This window comes from Podarcis pityusensis (genome assembly GCF_964106645.2).
Source record: "Podarcis pityusensis genome assembly, chromosome: 2".
Taxonomy (NCBI): Eukaryota; Metazoa; Chordata; class Lepidosauria; order Squamata; family Lacertidae; genus Podarcis; species Podarcis pityusensis.
In genome coordinates, this window is record NC_138029.1 from 102,819,363 (window position 1) to 102,830,803 (window position 11,441).

Genomic DNA, 11,441 nt, shown 5'->3' on the forward strand with positions numbered 1-11,441 from the left:
ACTTATTGAGATGTGGTAGCAAGAGGATCTCCACTACCATCACATTTTATTTTTAATTTCTGCCACTAAGGACAATTCTGTATCTAAAACAGGGGCCTCAACAATGAATATTTGAGAGACAGGCATCCTAAGTACTCTAGCTACATATAGAGACTTGGAAGAGCTCCAGCACGAGCCTTTAAAAGCCAATATCAAACTCTGGATTCTTCTTGTTCCTTAGCTCCTGCTGCTACAAGATATCCTGGATACAGATGCCAAGTCTCAGAAAACTCTGCAACACAGCACTTTCTGTTTTGGTCAATTAAAAGGAATCAAAGTAGATGCCAACTACTTAAAGGATGCCACAAGAGAGGATTAATTTTCTGGGTCTTTCATCTTTGATAAGACATACTCATTTAAATTAACATGTCTAAAAAGAGAGAGAGAGAGAGAGAGAGAGAGAGCGCTTCTTCTACCTCCTTACCCCAAAGGACAAATGAGGGCAGGCACAGCACCCAATTTGCTGCATCAAGACTCTGTAACTGGGGGGCTGGATTTGGACAAGGCACTGCTTCTCAGCCCCCAGAACCATTTGTTTCATACTCCAGCCTGATGTTATGCAAATAACCAGGGCGGCCATGTGTCTTACTGTCCAGTCCTCTCTCTGAAGAGAGGGCAGTCCTCTCTTTGAAGTGCAGCTGAGTCTAAGTCCAGTTTAAGGATGAAGAACTTGAACAAGGGAGAGCAGGAGGTGCCTTGGAGTTGCCCAGCTGAAGCTCACACCTGAGTGGGAAGACAGCCATCGGACCAGCCTCCCCCATTGTGGTGAGATATAACATTTTAAAATTAAATTATAACAGTCATTTCTAAATTTGCATCTATTGACGTGTGCAAATATTATGCAGATGGGTGTGGTCCCCCCTCTCTTTGGCAAATGCAGAAGCAGTCACCCTAATTAAAACCATCTCTCATTTGTTTATTTGAGGCCCTCCAATGTGCTTTTTTAGTGATGTATGGAAGTAAAAGCTGGGCCATAAAGAAGGCTGATCGCCAAAGAATTGATGCTTTTGAATTATGGTGCTGGAGGAGACTCTTGAGAGACCCATGGACTGCAAGAAAATCAAACCTATCCATTCTGAAGGAAATCAGCCCTGAGTGCTCACTGGAAGGACAGGTCCTGAAGCTGAGGCTCCAGTACTTTGGCCACTTCATGAGAAGAGAAGACTCCCTGGAAAAGACCCTGATGTTGGGAAAGATGGAGGGCACAAGAAGAAGGGGACGACAGAGGACGAGATGGTTGGATAGTGTTCTCGAAGCTACCAGCATGAGTTTGACCAAACTGAAGGAGGCAGTGGAAGACAGAAGTGCCTGGCGTGCTCTGGTCCATGGGGTCACGAAGAGTCGGACACGACTAAACGACTAAACAACAACAATGTGCTTTTTGCATGAAGGAGGACTGCCTGCTGAGGGCCTGAAGGACCCTGCCCTTGCCTCTTTCCACCTGGCTTGACAGGCTTCACAAGGACTGCAGCTGCTTTTAAATTGTTTTTAATTTTTATCTGTGTTGTTTTAAATGAGACCATCTTGGCTGTGAGCCCTGGAAGACCTTCCCCCTGCCTTGCTGGCGCTTTCCCATCTGGCCTGGGAGAGTGGAGTGCGGACTGACTCCAGCTACAAAAGCTGAAGCTGTTGAACAGATTCTTGGGCTTCAGTATTGTATACTGAGGGTTGAGAGAGCTGTTGCTGTTATTGGTATTATTGTTGTATCTTTAGTTATAGATCTTACGATTTACGTGGAAATTGTTCCCATTTGTTTGTGTATTTTTGATGTGTTCAGAAGTTTATGACTTCTGTTATGTTTGTAATTATGTAAATCTTGTCACGTTGTAAGCCTCCTTGAGCATGGTTTCAACTATGGAAAGGCGGAATACAAATAAAATTATGATGATGAATTATCAGGACAATATTTGTAGCTTCTCTGATGTGTGCACTCACCTTTCCCCCAAATGCTTTCACATACTATTGTGACTTCAACGCAGCTTACGCCTTACTAAATGTGCCCTTTTTCAAGTGGAAACTTTTCCAACTTGGGATTCATGTTTAAAAGACCAACACTCTGTTAGCTAACATTTGTTTAAGTGTTTTTATCTTTACCTCATAAAGCTTTTATGTAGGCCTTGTAATATGATCATCATGAACTGAAATCTCATAAATACTTCAACTTGAGACCTAGTTTCCCATACAGGTCATCTCCCCCATATGGCTGAGGCTTCTTTGGTACATTTTCACCTTATGTTTCCTCCCACATGCCCCTGTATCTTCTGAGCCTCTTGTACTGGACTAAACTCTCTGCTTAGGTTGGGGGAATGTCATGGCCTGGGAGGATTTTGGACCCACTGAGCTGCTCCCAACACATCCCTTTTTGACTCTGCTGATTTTGGAGCCCTGATGTTGGTTGGGTGAGGGCACTGGATGTTTCTACAGTGTGGGGAGGGGCAACCCAACATCAAGCCCCATGTTGGGCAACAGATTCCTGCATCGCAGGGGGTTGGACTAGATGATGCCCGTGTTCCCTTCAAACTCAGCAATTCTATGATTCTGTGAAAACTTCCGCTCTCTGATGTCAGAGCTCTGATGTCATGGAGGGAAATCCTATATATTCTGTGAACCCCTGGAATGACTTCTCAGAGGCCAAGGGTGAGATCAATCAGATTTTGAAATGGGAAGTGATTTGCGCAAAGCGGCTTCTTCTGCAAAACTTATTTCCCTTCTAGGATTTGGATTTCGGGGGTTGCAGGAAGCAGAGAAGCCAAAGAACCAGAGCTACGCAAAGAGTCACAACAACAACAACAAAAGCTGCTTGATCCATAGAGGGGGAAGGAAATTGAAAACCAAAAATTTCCAGCCCATAGAGCAATTGATTCCTGAACATAGCATTAATGCATAATATGCTTCCACCCCACCTCATACTGTATTAGCTTGGCTATTTCTATGAAAATAGCAAGCATGCCGTGCATTTTAATAGTATGTTTCACACTAAACAGGGAATAAAAAGCATTAAATATTTATTCCCTTCCTAGCATTCTGCTCAAGTGTCCTACTTACTGAAATGGGGTGTTAATATAACCTTAATCTTTCCAGCAGGCGTATCATAGATTTACTCACAGCTCAGTTTGAGCCACAGTTCAGTGGGCTTGAAGACCACCCCTGGACCCACCATTTTCCCATTGTGGCCAGAGATAAGACTGAAAAGCAATGACAGCCTATAGCCGGGGAAGTACAAACTAACCAGGTTACATGTCCTCATGAAAAATGGCCAGCATTTTAGTGTGAAAATTCACCTAATATACACATTTTTGTATGCAATTTTGTCCACTTGTGCATATTTCCCCTAATATTTATCTTTTCCCAAATACAGTGCATTTTTGTAATATTATTTTCACTAATGCATGCATTTTCGTACGTGTTACTTGGCTGGAGAATTGCAATGCCAAATTTGGAGGAGTGCATATTTTGAAGGACGGCTCTTTTCTGTGTATTGTTTCTGAAAGTGTAAATTTAGGTAGGTTCACCTTAAATGTGAAGAGAATTGAATTTCTCCTCCATCACTTCTTGTTGTTTAGTCATTTAATCATGTCCGACTCTTCATGACCCCATGGACCAGAGCACGCCAGGCACTTCTGTCTTCCACTGCCTCCTGCAGTTTGGTCAAACTCATGCTGGTAGCTTCGAGAACACTATCCAACCATCTCATCCTCTGTCGTCCCCTTCTCCTTGTGTCCTCCATCTTTCCCAACATCAGGGTCTTTTCCATCACTAGTTACATATAAAAGCTGCAGCAGGAATGCTGCCAGACACAGAGGTTTATAGGATTAAGCAGCAACCCTGTGCACTTAGACTGGATACACACCACATATTTAAAGCACGTTTAAAGTACACGCTCCACCCGCAAGAATCCTGGGAACTGTAGTTCACCCCTTGTGGAGTTACGATTCCCAGTACCCTTAAACCACAAATGTATGTTGTCTACACAGCCGTAGCTGGGAGCAAGCCTTTTGGAAAGCCTTTTACATCAGTCATGTATTTTGCTTTAATACAGTTCAGTTCAGTTTATTGTTCTACCCAAAGGTCATGGCAAACTTGTATTATGCAGTAGTATTATTAAAATAACACAAAATATACACCCTCAATATAAAAATCCGCAAAGACTTTGCCAAGTTCCTGAGCATTAAAACACAGCCTCCCTTGTGCATCTCTGAGCGCTCCAATTCTAATATTACTTTGTTGTTTTTAAAATCCAATCTGCCAACATCCATGATGTAAGAGAGAGAGGTAACCAGAAATACCGACAAATTCAAATCCACCTTGTTTTCAGATTAAACCTCCAAATCACTGCAATAATTTATAGCCATTTTTTGAAATTCCTTTTTCCTGATTTCCCTCCCCTCCCCCCAGCCAATGCATAGAGGGCCACTCTATGTGTTACCAAGCTATTATTGTCACTTGAAAGAAACGGAACCATTGCTGTCAGGTAGAGTGCCTGCTTGCTTGTATGAACGAAGGTTTCAGAAAGTACTTTAATGCACATACGGCTGGGTTATACATGTGTATAAAATATATGTATTATTGCATTTTGATCGCACCATTCCTCCAGGATGATCAGGGCCACAAATATCCTACTAATAGCCCTCTGAGGTAGGTTAGACTAAAAGATGACGACTGACCCAAGGTCACCCTATGAACTTCATTTGAACCTTGATCCCCCCAGAGCAAGCCCAATGTCTTGGGTCAGCATTGGCAAACCTCCAGCCTACAGATTAATATTGGCCCATCGGTCCTCCCCATTTAGCCTGCAAGGCCATTTTGGCTAAGCCACGCTCACCTGCCCTGCACCTGAAAATAATAAATACAGCATCAGGAGCAGAGCAGGTAAAGATACAGTTGGGCTGGATGGGAATCTGCTGGTACTACTGATCAATACCCAATGCATCACATTTGTTCTTGTTGTAGCTATGATTCCTACATTGCAGGGGGTTGTTGTACTAGATGCCCCTTTGGGTCCCTTCCAACTCTGTAATTCTACAGTTCTATGAAAAGCCATTCTAAATCACGTCACATACTCTCCAACATTTATCTGATGAAAATAGGGACGTCCTATTCCATAATGATGATGATGATGATACCCCACACATCTTACTGGGTTGCCCCAGCCACTCTGGGCGGCTTCCAACATATATACCAGGCTTCCTTAGACTCAGCCCTCCAGATGTTTTTGGCCTACAACTCCCATGATCCCTCGCTAGCAGGACCAGTGGTCAGAGATGATGGGAATTGTAGTCCCAAAACATCTGGAGGGCTGAGTCTGAGGAAGCCTGATGTATACAAACATAATAAAACATTGAACATTAAAAAACTTCCCTGTGCAGGGCTGCCTTCAGAAGTCTTCTAGAGGTTATATAGATACTTATCTCCTTGGCTCAGGGGTCACATAACTGTTAGAATTCCTGATCTATGATTGCAGTCATGGGATTTTTCTCTTTCACATGATGGTATATGTTTTGACTCCACAGAGTGGGAAGTGACGGAGACAGGATGTTTGTGTTACTGTGTTCCATGAGGTGGGACTATTGTCCTTTGTTCTTTTTCTCTTTGCTGTCTGATGCTAGAGAGAGAGGGAGCCATGTTGCAGTGCTCCGTGTGTGTTTATATGTAAATAAAGTAGATTAGCCAAAATGCTGAGTTGCTGAGGTCTGTCATGCGCATGATGCACAAACTCTGCGGATCCCTAAGTGTGCCGGTGTCGGTTGGCATCGGTCGCTGTGATGTTCGGGCTGAAGAAAGCTTTTGAAGCTCCTGAACGATCAACCAGGAGGGAGAGAACATGCCAGTTGGGCATGTCCCTCTGCCTGGGTCCTACTCGAGTGTAGGCTGAACTCCTGACAATAACACCGTACCCTCCAACATTTCTCCGATGGAAATAGGGACAGCCTAAGGAAAAACGGGACATTCCAGGATCAAATCAGAAACTGGGAGGGCTTCTGTAAATCTGGGACTGGCCCTGGAAAATAGGGGAACTTGTCATAGTTGTGCTATATGCTCCTAAAGCCAGAAGAACCTCTTCCCCCAAAGTATGCACTAGGATTAATCCTGAGAAAGTATGGGGGAGCAATGGCTGCAATTATGACCCAGTCCTTTCTCCTACATAAGCAACTTCCATTCTTTTGCGACGGAGGAAGGCAGTGAGCTTGTTCACTCTCACCCCAATGTCTTCAAAAGGTTATGAGGGTGAAAATGGCACAGTGTGGGAATTCAGTTCGCTCGCTCGGCCGCCGTCATTTTCTAAGCCTTCGTGAAATTGTTTGCTATTTATTGTAGCAGTGGGAGTACAGTGCATTCAACGAAGCAATTGCACGGCAAGCCCATAATTACCGCCAAATTGATTACCAACCACGACAGCTCAGGGCCTCCTGTGTGAGGGGTGAAGCTACCAAACAAAACGAGACGAAGAAAGGTCTTGATTGGAATTACCTAAGATTAAGGAGCTGCGAGCCAAAGGCGGCTTTTCAAAACGCTGTCCAAGGGCTTTCGTCAAATGGCAGAAGTTTCCACGGAAAGTTTTCACGAGGTCCTGCTGGAGGTGAAGCAGCTGGGAAATCTGAGTTCAGATATGTTTGAGAGGCAGTGCGGTGCAGTGGTTAGAGTGTGTCGGACAAGGACCTGGGAGACTTGGCCAGGCTCAAGGCAGCTCACAACACACACACACAATATTACATAAATTACAAAATGCAACAAAATTTGAATAATCAGTAAGCTAAGGGAAGCATCCATGCACAGATCTCAGAGTTTTGCATTGCTGGAATGTCTACCACAAAATAATAAGAGGAGGAGGAGGAGGAGGAGGAGGAGGAGGAGGAGGAGAGGAGCTACAATTCATCCCATATCTGCCAGCCAAGCAAAGGTCCTTCTTGGCAGTGGCAGATGCCCTGTGGAACGCCTTCCCATCAGATGCCAAGGAAACAACTGTTTGACATTTAGAAGACATCTGAAGGCAGCCCTGTACAGGGAGGTTTTTAATGTTTGATGTTTAATTATGGTTTTATATGTGCTGGAAGCCACCCAGAGTGAGTAGGGAAACAAAGCCAGATGGGCGGGGTGGTATTATTATTATTATTATTATTATTATCGCCTCTGAACCCACCTATCACTAGGATTCAGTCCCTTCAAGGTTCCCCATAAGTGGATGCAAGTCTTGGACTGAAAATATCCCCCAACCCTGATCTAGGTGGATCCTTGTATATATGGCTCTGCTTTATCAACCACTGAAAAGCAGGATGGTGTACACTAATGCTTAAAACCATCATAATCAACATGAGTTTGTGTGTGTGTCTTTTTTCTGCAGTAAAACAATGCTCAAAGGGGCTCCCAACAGCATATGGAATATAATGGCACAACATTTCAAGAAAATTAATTAACAATTGCAAAACACCATTTAAATAACTAGACATACTAACATTAGGAGTCTAAACAAACCTCTCGTGATAATAAATATTGATGCAATGCCTTAAAATAAAATGCAATATTTCCCAATAGGAGCAAAAACAGGGCATCTTATCCAAAGCTAAATGTTGAGCCCAGCAACAAAATAGGCTTGTAAATAAACCTATAAATAAAATTGCTGCCTCTCTTGAATATAGTCTAATCTGTTCCCTTGAGAGTTCACTTCCAGACAGCTAATCCTACCCTAGCCCCACATCTGTGCCAGATGTGTTGGACTGTTATAGCAAAAACAAGCAACAGAATTTTGGGCACCTTAAAGATTTCCAGTCTTTAGTCTACAGCCAATGTTGTATCCTCCAGATACTGTCAGGCTCCAACTCCTGTTATGGCCAGTGGCCAAGGATGGTGGGGATTGGAGTAGACCAACATCAAGAAGGTCCCACATTGGCTATGATAAATTTCTGAGGTGGCTTCCGTAGACGTGTAATCTCCATATTTCCAGTGGTTCCACATGGATGGCCTAATCCTCAGATCTGTTTTATCCATAGCAAGCAGAGTCTCCAGTCCAACCTCATTCAGTCATTCAGTGAAGGCAGAGCCTCAGGACTGCTATAACACAAAAGCATTGCTATAATTCTTTACCGGATTCCTCCAAAGATGGCAATCTGTAAGGCGTTTGCCCGTCAGTGTGCTTGGCGTTGCTTCTTCCAATAAGTGGTCCCAGTTTCCCAGTTCCTGCTTGCTTGCTCACAAGTGCCTTAGGCCTACAGCCAACAACCTGAAAGAAATTAAAAGGCCAATTAATAGCTTCACTGAAATTTTTGGAAATGACAAGGGGGAATAACCTGGAATAAACATAATGACAGATTCCGTTAGTGTTCTAGGAAATCATTTAGCTGATTGATTATCTTGGGAACTGTCCTCAGTATACTTTATCCTGGTAGCAAAGTGGTGCTGGGGGCAGGATTACAATGGTACCTCAGGTTAAGTACTTAATTCGTTCTGGAGGTCCGTTCTTAACCTGAAGCACCACTTTAGCTAATGGGGCCTCCCGCTGCTGCTGCCGCCGCACCGCCGGAGCACAATATCTGTTCTCATCCTGAAGCAAAGTTCTTAACCCGAGGTACTATTTCTGGGTTAGCGGAGTCTGTAACCTGAAGCGTATGTAACTCGAGGTACCACTGTATTCTTGTACGAAATGCAACCGCAGGGATCATTCAGCTAGTAGCTTAAGCTTTAGGGGCAGAATTCCTGCATTGCAGGGGGTTGGACTAGATGACCTTTGGGTTCCCTTCCAACTCTACAATTTTATGATGCTATGGCTTTTCCAGGTTAGCTAAAACAGAAGAGTTCTGGCTCTGTTCCCACCCACTATTGACTCTTGCTGTACCTGGCAAGTGCTCCTTATAGGTTTCCCCCAAAGGAATGCAGCCCTAAACGGGGGTGGGGGGGAATGTTGCCTGGCCCTGAAATAGGCATTGTAAGGTGTTCATCTAGTTCCATTCTTAACAAAATGCCCACCTTCACATATTATCACATCAGTACTTACAAACCACAGTAGCAAACACAAGGGGATAAAACCCACTTATTTGTGATTGAGTTCCATATCTTGCTGAAAACAAGGGGAAATCAGCTGATATGGAAAAGTCGGATTGCCCATCGATGGGGACGTGATGGACCAAAGCTCAAAATCTTAAGAGACACCTCTCAAGCACTTTAGGCACCAGAATGTCACTGGAATCTCTACAGAAAACATCCACAATTTGCTGGATATGTGGCCTATTTTCAAGGTTCTTTTCAATTATTTGAGAAGTCCACTGGCCTCTAGAGTTTAACTCCAGTGGTTGAGAGATCTGATAACCTTTCCTGTTCATTACCCCTTGAAAGAGTAACTTTGCCAACACCACTGTTGTCTCTCCCCCACAGCATCTCAGGCAGAAAACGGGATGAAAGTCATTTTACATATTCCTTAAGCTTCAGTATTGCTTCTCAACAACGCTCTCAAAGTTTGGGATATTGCTGAAGTAGCTTTGGTTCATGAATAAAGCATAGGTCACAGAAGCCTCTCAAGCTTATTTACTTATTTATAAAATGTTTCTCTAATCTTTCTATGTAATACTCCAGGTAGTAGACAAATAATAATAGCACTGATGGAGCAGACAGGTAGAGAATCTGGCTCCTCAGCAGCTTAACCAGGGAGAGTCCAGACACTTGGCCCCAGGGGACCACCATCACTATTATAGAGGCAAGCTCAGATGATCACTCCTCTTTTTGGTCCAGTGACTTAACACAGGTGTATAAAGGGGGGTATGTTTATTTATTTATTTATTTTAAGGTTTCAATGCGGGGGTTTTTAGGACCACCATCTCACCAAAACAATGCATAAAATTCATCCATTACATGGAGAGGTACTCAATGACTGTGTGAGAATTCCCATTTGCACAATGGGACTTCCCCCTTCCTTGCACCAGGAGAGGAATCTGGTAATATGAAGACCTGAGTGAGGACAAAATTTGGTGACCACTCCCTAAATATTTCTTATTTTCACAGTAACTCCTTTGGAACAGTTGCTTTTTTATGGATCTGCTCATTTATATAGGTACCCATATAAATATAGGTTTTTTACTATCATTATCATCATCATCATCATCATTATCATATCACTATCATTCTTTTGCATCCCCTTGGCTTAACCCTAAGGACATAGTTAGCTTTGCTTAGTGTCAAATGTCATTGGGAACATATGAAGCTGCCTTGTACTGAGTCATACCATCTAGCTCAGTGTTGTCTATACTGACTGGTCGCAGCTCCCTGGTGTCTCAGGCAAGGCTCCCTCCTAGCCAGGGATGGAACCTGGGGCCTTCTTCATACAAAGCAGATGCTCTCCTACCAAGCTATAACCTTTTCATTGCTAGCTTTACCTATATCATTTATCAGTTATGATAATAGAATCATAGAGTTGTAATCATAGAGTTGTAAGAGACCCCGAAGACTATCTAGTCCAACACTTTGCAATAAAGGAATCTCTACTAAAGCACCCATGAACGATGGCCATCCAACCTCTGTGTTAAAACCTCTAAGCACTGGCGGAGGAACGGGAGTGCGGAGGGAGCGGCCACTATTCCAGTAGGGTGCCATCGTGGCAGCCCCTCCAGACACACGCCACGCACACCACCCCCACCCCAACATGCCGGGCGCCGCACCCCCAGAACACGTGCCACGCCCCTTGGGTGGCTCGCCACGCCCTCGCAGGCAGTGTACCATGCCCCCAGGATACACGTCACGCCCCCGGGGTGCGTGTCACACCCCTGGAGGGCGCCAGCCACGCCCCCACCTGCTCTCCACCCCCGGTAGTGGAGCATGCAGCTTTGCCACTGCCTCCAAGGAAGGAGAGTCCACAACCTCTGTGGGAGTCCACTTCACTGTCAAATAGCTCTTACTGTCAGAACGTTCTTCCAGATGTTTAGTCAGAATCTCATTTCTTGTAACATGAATCCATTGCTTTGAGTCTAACCCTCTGGAGCAAAAGAAAGCAAGCTTGCTCCATCTTCCATGTCACTGTCCTTAAGACATTTGAAGAAGCTATCATATCTCCCCTCTGTCTCCTTTTTTCTAGGCTAAACCTACCCAGCTTCTTCAACCGTTCCTCATAAGGCTTGGTTTCCAGACTTGTGATCATCTTGGTTGCCCTCCTCTGCACATGTTCCAGCTTGTCAATGTCCTTCTTAAATTGTGGTGCCCAGAATTGGACACAGTATTCCAAGTGTGGTCTGACAAAGGCAGAATAGAGTGGGACTATAATAATAATAATAATTTATTTATACCCCGCCCATGGCTGGGTTTCCCCAGCCACTCTGGGTGACTTCCAACAAAATATTAAAATACAATAGTCCTTCAGATATTAAAAGATTCCCTAAACAGGGCTGTTTACTATTATCTCCCTTGATCTGGACACTATATTTCTC

General features: G+C 44.0%; 1 long non-coding RNA gene across 1 annotated transcript; it reads left to right on the forward strand.

Moving 5' to 3' along the window:
* Positions 1-439: 439 nt before the first annotated feature.
* On the forward strand, positions 440-1,460 carry LOC308469265. Its single transcript, XR_013982070.1, has 3 exons — positions 440-804; positions 965-990; positions 1,431-1,460. It is a non-coding gene; the product is annotated as an uncharacterized lncRNA (long non-coding RNA).
* The last annotated feature ends 9,981 nt before the right edge of the window (positions 1,461-11,441 follow it).